The following is a 9,878-nucleotide window of genomic DNA, read 5'->3' as shown; positions in this document are numbered from 1 at the left end:
GTCTTTCAGTAGTCTTGATGATCTGGATAAGACTTCAAGTATTAATTATATAGGTATGGAGAGAGCCTTTGGTGGCCAGAGATCTTTTAGGCCCTCAGGTGGAGGAGACTTGTGAACTATCCCAGGTGTATTCCATAATTAAGTGATTCTTATTTACAATGAAGTTATAGGGTAGATATTAGATGTCTACATTAGGTTTCTGATAATTATCTGATACTGTCAAATGTGTCATTTTATTAGACTGCTATTGTAAGTTTTAATAGTTAATTGAATAATAAATTTCAGAAAACATGCAGAGATTATAATAAAGAAACCATCCACTTTATATATCAGCTTCATATTTATTTTTTAATGGAAGCATATGCTACTTCTCTCAGAGTCTCTGATACAGCTTGCACTGTGAAGGCTGCAATAGAAATCTCTCTCTTCACTTTGCTCCATATCTTAGAAATGTTGACTTTGCTGTTAATATCAAAAAGAACATCATAAATCCCTGGGAATGGTTCTCCAGCATACTTGTTATGGCTGCTTGGAGAATAGATGATACGCTTGTTGGTAAAACATATCCCTGTCCATTAACTGTACAAGCACCATTCAAGGGTAAAAAGACATTATATATGAACATTATACTCCTGATTTTCTGACTTGTTACCTGAACTTAAAATGCAGTCATCTCCTGGCACATAAATACATATAATTTTTTGCTTTAATGAGTAACTCAAAGTGGTTTAGACATATACTAATAACTGTAAGGACAGTTAGCTTGAACTGTGCTTAGACATTAAAAGGTGATTTGAATTTTGTATAGATACTAAAACTAAACTCTATGATGTTGCTATTCATGCTGTCTAAGGAGACAATTTGTCTGAGAGGAAAAGTGCAAACCAAATTTTACTTAATCACATTTGCACTAAGTGATGATGTTTACATCATACTCCCTGCTGAGACATAATGTGATAATGAAATTGTGTGTATAGCCAGCCTATTCTGTAGTTCTATAAACTTTATTCTTTGCAAAAGATGTATTCATAATTTCCTTATGTTTAACTTAAATCATCACAAATCATTATAAATAAAATATTAATTACTGCCTGCAGTTATATCAAATGGTTTACCTGGAAGGGAAGCTGAGGATATATGAGAAGGGGGTCAAAAGTAGTTGGAGACCAAGACAAAACCTGCTATTCAAGGTCTCAAAGTTTAAGGAGATCTCCAAATATATAGGCAGGGGAAACCATTCCCCCAAAAGCTGGAAGCTTCTCTACAGAACTGGTTCAGATGCTCTTCAGATGGCTAGTGTTTCTCAGGAAATTTCTGGACCTTGAAGAACAACGGGCTTCACTTTGGTCTGAGCACACCACCCTTGGTGGAAGGGATTGTGGCTAACACAGGAGTTCCTACTCAAAGGCTTGGAGAGAAACTTCACATTGCTTGATGTCAAGTTCCTGCTAGGTGTCATGGCATTCCAATAAGGCTCTCTAAATTAGTGCTATAAACTTTTTTATTCTGTGAAAAAGATGTATTCATAATTTTATTATGGTTAACATAAATTATCACAAATCATTACAAATAAAATTTTAACCTTCTTCATGGTCTAAGTATGTGGCTATTTCTGAAGTGGCCAAGCAACTTCTTGTATTGACTCAGATTCGTAATAAGAATTATACCAAACAACTTAAACCATTATTTTTTTTTTACTTCAGCGTCATTTAAGTTTGCAAAGCTTAGCATGTAGTCTCAACCTTCCTAATACTCAGACCACTTAATAAATGTCTTCATGCTGTGGTGAACCATAAAATTATTTTGTGGCTTCTTCACAACTTTCACGATGTTCTGAATCATAGTGTACATATATGATATGTGAGATACCAAATATGTGACTGCTGTGAAATAGCATTTTGGGCCTTAAAGGGGTTACTGACCTATAGCTTAAAAACTGTAGTCTAGCATCAATAAGGCAGTTTTATATATATGCATAATATATATATATATATAATATGTATAATATATATATATATATATATATATATATATATATATATATTCTTTGTTAGAATAAAGGACAAAAACTCCTGGCCCAATTTCTAGGAGTGTTTGTGTATTTCTCTGAAATTGATGAGATAAATATGTATTCTGTATTTCTTTAGAAATTCTAACTCAAAATATGGGGATGAATAAGGTCTGCTTACCCTATTTTAGGACTTTATCTCCAAACTCTCCCACATTCTACCCACAAACTTGTTCCAAAGACAATGAGCCACAGTTAGATTATCAAAGCACCAATCCCCTATCAACACAAGTTTTTTGTGTGACTTTTTTCTTGCTGTGACAATATACATAACAAAATCAATAAAAGGAAGGAGAAGGATTTTTCCCTCACAATTTAAGGGATTAAATGGTGACTTAATATAATTACCAGATTACTATGGTGCAAAAGGCATGGCAACAGAAGTGTGAGGAAACAAAGCATGTTGCATTCACAGTCCAACAGCAGAGAGATAAAGCCTGGAGATCCAGTCGTAATGCTATCTACCCTAATTTTGTTAAAAATGTTCGTTAAAAATGAAAGACCTCACACCCGTATGTTTGGCTTTTACTTGATTCTAAATGTCATCAAGTTGACCATAAGATTAACCATCATAGTTTCCAACAATTCAAAATGATTTGGAGAACAAAAGAATAAGGCTGCATGTATCACAAAACATGAATTCAAGACAACCTACAGAGCCAGGTACCAAAAATTATGATCCCAAACAACTTACGCAGGTCCGTGAAAACAGAAGAAATGACCTAGAAACAGACCTTCACATTTACAAAGATTTCAAAATGTTCTCAATGAGGAAAAAAATTGCCTCTTCAAAAAGTGGTTCTGGGTAAACTAGATAAATGAATATGATTACATTCCTATTTTACCTTATATAATAATCAATTTCATAATAAACAACCATATGACCTAAAACTCTAATAATGCTATAGAAACTATAGAGAAAACAATTCAAGATGTAGATGTTGATATAGACAAGGACTTTTTCAAAAGGATTTCAATTGCTAACAAATAGTGCCATGAATTATAAAAAGTAATTTAATAAAATTTTAAGAGTTCTATGAAGCAAAGAGAATAATCAAATGAATGTAATGGCAATGAAATTTGAGAAAAATCTCTACTAGAAAACATCTACCAGAGCTTTGAAATGTAGAATATACAAGTAATATATTTATTAAATATCCAAATCCTAGCAAATGAAATAAACATACACTTCTCAAAAGATGAACAACAAATGTCCAATAAACATAAATGTGTTCAGCATATTAAAAATAAAGGAAATTTAATTCAAAACAAGCTTGGTATTCTTTCACTTTCCAGTAACTAACAAACAAGTACAAATGCTGGTGAGGACATGTGGAGATGAGGAAATGTTTATACAATAATAGTTGGAGTGCATTTATTCTGCTTACTATGTGAATCAATATGAAGGCACCTCAAGAAATCTATGAACAGAACTACTATATGACTCATCTACAGCACTTCTGGATGCATGCCTGAAGAATTTTCAACATATAACAGAGATAACTGCTTATTGTCACACTATTCATTGTAGTCAAGTTGTGGAACCACGCTAGATATCAGTTAATGAATTAATGGAAAAGAAGATGGTAATATGAAAAATGGAATTTTATTTAATCACAAAGAAGAATGAAATTATGCTGTTTGCTAAAAAAAATGATGCAACTAGAAATCATCATAATAAATAAAGTAAACAATACACAGAAGCATAAATACATGTTTTTCTCTAACTTGCATTTTCTAAGATCCTAAAAGACCTTAAATATCAGATATGACACTGGAGAAATGAAGGAGGATAGTAGGACTGGTACAAGGGACAACGTACTGAGGGTAGTGAATGAGACCAGGATGAAGGAAAAAGTGCATGCTATGTTCCAATTAAAATGTTTATGTCGAACATAACCCTTTATGTACAGTGAGTTTATATCACAGAAATAGTTTGAATATTAAAAATATATAGATTATATTATTTTATGTACTGTAAAACAACTTAAACTCAGATTATAAGATCACATTTCCTTACCTGTAGAATGGCCTCCCTGGTAAGCCTAAAGGTTCAGTGAATGCATGTTCCAGATACATCAGCTGGTCATTGATAATTCTCAGTACTATGGGGCTATATGTGAAATTAAAATTGTTATATTTTTAATGAAGATATGAACACTGCCTGGCAAAGTAAAAGGTTGCAACAAAATAAGCCACATTGCTACATTTTAAAACATAATACCCTTGGTACATTCTGGGAGGTTCCCCCAACTTTTTTCCTTTTGAGGTTGTCAGTTTCCTTTCTTACGTGAAATGCTCTACAGTGGGGAGAGGTAACTTACAGAGGCTACCTCCAGCAAAAAGAAAGGGCATTGAGTGAGGGATGGGGTTGCTTCTCCACAGTCAAAATTCTGACCCATAATTCCTGTTTGAAAGAGCTGCAGGGATGGAAATAAAGAATAGCTTGAGGTTAAAAAAAGGTCCAGTAACAGACCCAAAGTGGGATCTAGTCCAAGGCCTGACACTATTACTGAGGCTATGTAGTTCTCACAAAAACAGACTCACCACTACCATACTCCAAAAGACACAACAAGCAGCTGAAAGATCAGATTTAGATATTTACATCCAACCAATGGCCAGAAGCTGCTGACCTCTGTTGTTGAAATTAGGGAAAAGCTGGAAGAAGCTGAGGAGGATGACAACCCCATAGGAAGACCAGCAGTCTAAATTAACCTGGATCCCCAATATCTTGCAGACAGTGGATCATCAACCAGGTGATCCAGCATATACCAGTTGATATAAGGCCCCCAACACATATATAGCAGAGGTCTGCAGGGTCTGGGTTTAGTCAGAGAAGATGCACTTAACCCTCAAGAGACTGTTGGCCCCAGGAAGTTTAGAGGTCTGGTAGGGTAGAGGGTGAGGTACAGACATTCTCATTGAGATAGGGAGACAGGGAAGAGATTTGAGATGTGTAACAGTCGAAGGTTGGACCAGAAGGAGAATAAAATCTGGAGTGTAAAAAAAAAATAAAAATAAAAATAAATAATAGAACAGAACAAAACAAAACAAAAACAAACAAAAATTCTATCATTCAAATTAAGAAAATCAGTGACATTATAGAAACTGAATATTTTGTATTTATTTATTTAGAAATATTTGAAACAATAATTAATGAACAGTGATGTCATGAATTTTAAAAATCACAAAGGTACCCAGTAGGTACCCAAGGAAGACTTTCCCTTCTCAGATGGGAAGGAGGGGTAGTGGAGGAGGTTCCTTGTAAGAGGGAGGACTGGGAATTGGCAAAGTGTGTTTGGGATGTAAAGTTAATGAATAAATGAACTCATGGGGAAAAACATATATTAGTAATAATATAGGAAAATGTAATGTTCAACAGGTTGTACATATGAATTTAGAAATATTATAACAATTTAGTGAAAAATGAGCTCCTGAATTCTAAAAACAGCAAAGAGGATATGGAAAGTTTGAAGGGAGGTAAAGGTAGAAATGATGTAATTATATTATAATCTCAAAAACTAAAGTAATAAACTAAAACCAAATATCAGCATTCATACTCGCCATATGTCAAGAATCCCATAAAATAAGTTTCAACAAAAACAGTAACACGCTGGTGGAAAAATGTGAAACTAACTTTAATGAATACAGAAATGAGACTTAATATGTCTGGGTTTATAATTACTGTTAAGGTATGGAACTTCATCAAAATTGGAATGAGAAACTCTTTCCCTTTCTAATAAGTTCATGCAAATTACAAATATTTAACAGGTGACACAGTATAATATTCTTTCTACTAAAGAAGAATTTGTCAAATATATGGTCCTTACTTTATATTTGTATTAGCATTCAAGTATACAGTGAACTCTCTTACAGACTTCAAATTCCTAAGGGAAAGCACGTTGTTAAGGGGCAGGATCTAGTTTTAAATAAAAATCCAACAAGCCTTGGATACCTCAACTGAATTTCGTACTACGATTGTGCCATGATACAATTACTTAAAATTATCACTTTAATACATAATATTATTTTATCCATTAGGTTATCTCTATTTCCATTTTATATTACCTTCATCATAATAACATAAAAGCATCCCTTACTCTTGTGAATGTTTTTTATTGTAAATTTTAAATTTAGAGCAACCTTTCACATTATATAAGCTTATAACTTCACTTTGCAAACTCAGGATAAGTTTGCCAGTTTAAACTTTTGCAAGTAAACAGGGTCAATACTATAATACTTTCAAATTGTTCTTATGGTTTCGTTTTACACAGAATTAATCTTATTTGTTCCACAATTCTACAAATATTGACTTCACAGTATTTATTCATTTTTCTATGACATTCCTCATCTATTTATTTATCCTCATTTCTTTTTTTTATTCGATATATTTTTATTTACATTTCAAACGATTTCCCCTTTGCTGGCCCCCCACTCCCCAAAAGTCCCATAAGCCCTCTTCCCTCCACCCTTTACTCCCATGCATCCCTTCCCACTTCCCTGTTCTGGTTTTGCCCTATACTGCTACTCTGAGTCTTTTCAGAACCAGTGGCCACCCCTCTGTTCTTCTTGTACATCATTTGATATGTGGATTATGTTTTGGGTATTCCAATTTTCTAGGCTAATATCCACTTATTAGTGAGTGCATACCATGATTGATCTTTTGAGACTGGGTTACCTCACTTAGTATGTTGTTCTCCAGCTTGATCCATTTGTCTAAGAATTTCATGAATTCATTGTTTCTAATGGCTGAATAGTACTCCATTGTGTATATACACCACATTTTTTGCATCCATTCTTCTGTTGAGGGATACCTGGGTTCTTTCCAGCTTTAGGCTATTATAAATAGGGCTGCTATGAACATAGTGGAGCATGTATCCTTATTACCTGCTTGGGAATCCTCTGGGTTATGTGCAGGAGTGGTATAGCAGGATCCTCTGGAAGTGATGTGCCCAGTTTTCTGAGGAACCGCCAGACTGATTTCCAGAATGGTTATACAAATTTGAAACCTGACCAGCAGTGAAGGAGTGGTCCTCTTTCTCCACATCCTCGCCAACACCTGCTGTCTCCTGAATTTTTAATCTTAGCCATTCTGACTGGTGTAAGGTGAAATCTCAGGGTTTTTTTGATTTGCATTTCCTTAATGACTAATGCAGGATTAATATAGTTAAAACGGCCATTTTGCCAAAAGCAATATAAAGATTCAACGCAATACCCATCAAAATCCCAACTAAGTTCTTCATAGAGTTAGAAAGAGCAATTCTCAAATTCATCTGGAATAACAAAAAACCAAGAATAGCTAAAACTACTCTCAACAACAAAAGAAATTCTGGGGGAATCAGTATCCCTGACCTCAAGCAATACTACAGAGCAATAGTGTTAAAAACTGCATGGTATTTGTTTAGTGACAGGCAGGCGGATCAGTGAAATAGAATTGAAGATCCAGAAATGAACCCTCACACCTATGGCTACTTGATCCTCAACAAAGGAGCTGAAAACATTTAGTGGAAAAAAGATAGCCTTTTCAACAAATGGTGCTGGTTCAACTGGAGGTCAGCATGCAGAAGAATGTGAATTGATCCATCTTTATCTCCTTGTACTAAGTTCAACTCCAAGTGGATCAAGGAACTCAACATAAAGCCAGTCACTCTGAAGCTAATAGAAAAGAAACTGGGGAAGACCCTTGAGGACATTGGTACAGGGGGAAATTTCCTGAATAGAACACCCATAGTTTATGCTCTAAGATCAAGACTTGACAAATGGGACCTCATAAAATTACAATGTTTCTGTAAGGCAAAGGACACCATCAAAAGGACAAATCAGCAACCAACAAATTTGGAAAAGATCTTCACCAACCCTACATCAGATAGAGGACTAATATCCAATATATACAAAGAACACAAGAAGTTAGACTCCAGAAAACCAAATAACCCTATTAAAAATGGGGTACAGAGCTAAACAAAGAATTTTCACTGGAAGAACTTTGGGGGGCTAAGGCTCATCTTAAAAAAATTATTCATATTTTTACTTTTGAGTTTTAGAATTTTTAGTAGAGCTGGATAGAAAGGTTTGTGTGTACACATAATGACTTCAAGTAGAAGTTGAGAAGCACCCTCCAAGAATAAAGGAATGCAGATAGAGAATGATGTACAGAGAGTAAAAAGTAGCAAGTGAAGCTAAAACGTATTTGAGCCAACACTAAAGTTGCTCAATTGTATATCAGTGCCTATCAGGAAGATGGTACTGCTATGTGGTTACAATTCATGTCAGAAATAAATTCTGAATGACACACAATAATGAATAGGATGCATTAGAGTAGAGGCAGAACCATATAACAACTTCTAAAAGTATATCAGCAATGCAAATGTGAATTAATGATATTTATATGCATATTTACATATTTACTTATACTTAAATTTATTTTTAATTATTGATTGATTGATTTAGTACATACTTGCTTTTGTCTAACTTTTGCAGTCAATGGTTGAACTTGAATGAAACATTTGTAAAATTATTGACTGCAGAAAACAGTGAATCTGAAAGAGAAATCCAAATTATCAAAAACTTTTTGAACATGGTTTCTAAAGCAGGAAAGTTGGTGATGCCTCCAGTTATATCACTTTGGATGCCAAAACAGGAAGATCACTACAGCCCAGCAATAAAAAAAGCAAAGCCCTGTGCTTTTTAATGGTCTGTAGGCAGATAATAATGTGGAAAGAATATGGAAAACTATTTTATGAAATATTATTTATATTTTTGAGCACCTATGTAATTAAGAACAGATCTCAAGGGAAAAAGAATATCTAATCTAGTACAATAGGCATAATAATGAGAAATTACTAGAAACATAGGACTCAATTTGAAAAATAAATTGCAACATACCAAATGATTCCATGTAAGCCTTCATCTCTTGTGGATGCTTCATTGAAATATTGTAGTTTCAGCATGCTTCTTCTGAGCTACAGAATAACTTTGACAGTCAAAGGGAATCACTATAGAAATGGCCAGCTAAAATATCATTGCACCTCAAACCTGGGCCACAGTGAGGTGATATTTAAATGTTGGATCATAAAAGTTTTCTACCAGCTCATATGTTTCATAGACTCTGTGATAGAGAGGATAGCTGCTGACATTGTTAGTTTTTTCTAGGAGGAAAAAATGCATCTTTTTTAAAGATAGCTTAAAAGAAGCCTTATAGCATTATATTTACTGTGGTGTTTTTTGGTGATTTGAACACTGACATACAGGTATCATGTAAACTTAAAATCTTAGAACATAGTAAAAGACTACTCTATGCATGTACAGATAAATAAATACACATGTACACATGCTGCAAAATCAATATAAAACCATTCTTTGGAAAACACCCCTGAGAGCTGTCAACCAAAATATAAGAGATATAGAAGTTTGTTGAGAGGCCAAAAAAAAAAAAAGACTATGTAGTGCTGCATTAGAAAATAAATCATTAACCAGGCGATGGTGATGCACACCTTTAATCCTTGCACTTGGGAGGCAGAGGCAAGTGGATTTCTGAGTTCGAGGCCAGCCTGGTCTACAGAGTGAGTTCAAGGACAGCCAGGGATACACAGAGAAACCCTGTCTTGAAAAACCAAGAAAAAATAAGAAAAGAAAAGAAATCATTTAAGGACAGAGTTGATGAATTAAAAAACACCAGTGAAGCTATATTATGAAGTAGAATCACGTATCACTGAAAATCTGTGGAGAAAGCTTTGAGAGGCAGCATGCTGACCAGTGAAGAAAACAGAGAGGACCCCAGTAGTGCACTTGGGGTCTTTCTAAGGAGAGAGAA

At 34.4% G+C, this 9,878-nt stretch overlaps 1 pseudogene; it reads right to left on the bottom strand.

The window, feature by feature from the left end:
• Positions 1-341: 341 nt before the first annotated feature.
• LOC127686766 (glutamate carboxypeptidase 2-like) lies at positions 342-9,232 on the bottom strand (annotated as a pseudogene).
• Between the last annotated feature and the right edge of the window lie 646 nt (positions 9,233-9,878).

This window comes from Apodemus sylvaticus, chromosome 1 (assembly GCF_947179515.1).
Source record: "Apodemus sylvaticus chromosome 1, mApoSyl1.1, whole genome shotgun sequence".
Classification (NCBI taxonomy): Eukaryota; Metazoa; Chordata; class Mammalia; order Rodentia; family Muridae; genus Apodemus; species Apodemus sylvaticus.
Note: the sequence above shows the minus strand (reverse complement) of the source record. Positions and strands in the feature narration are given on the sequence as shown.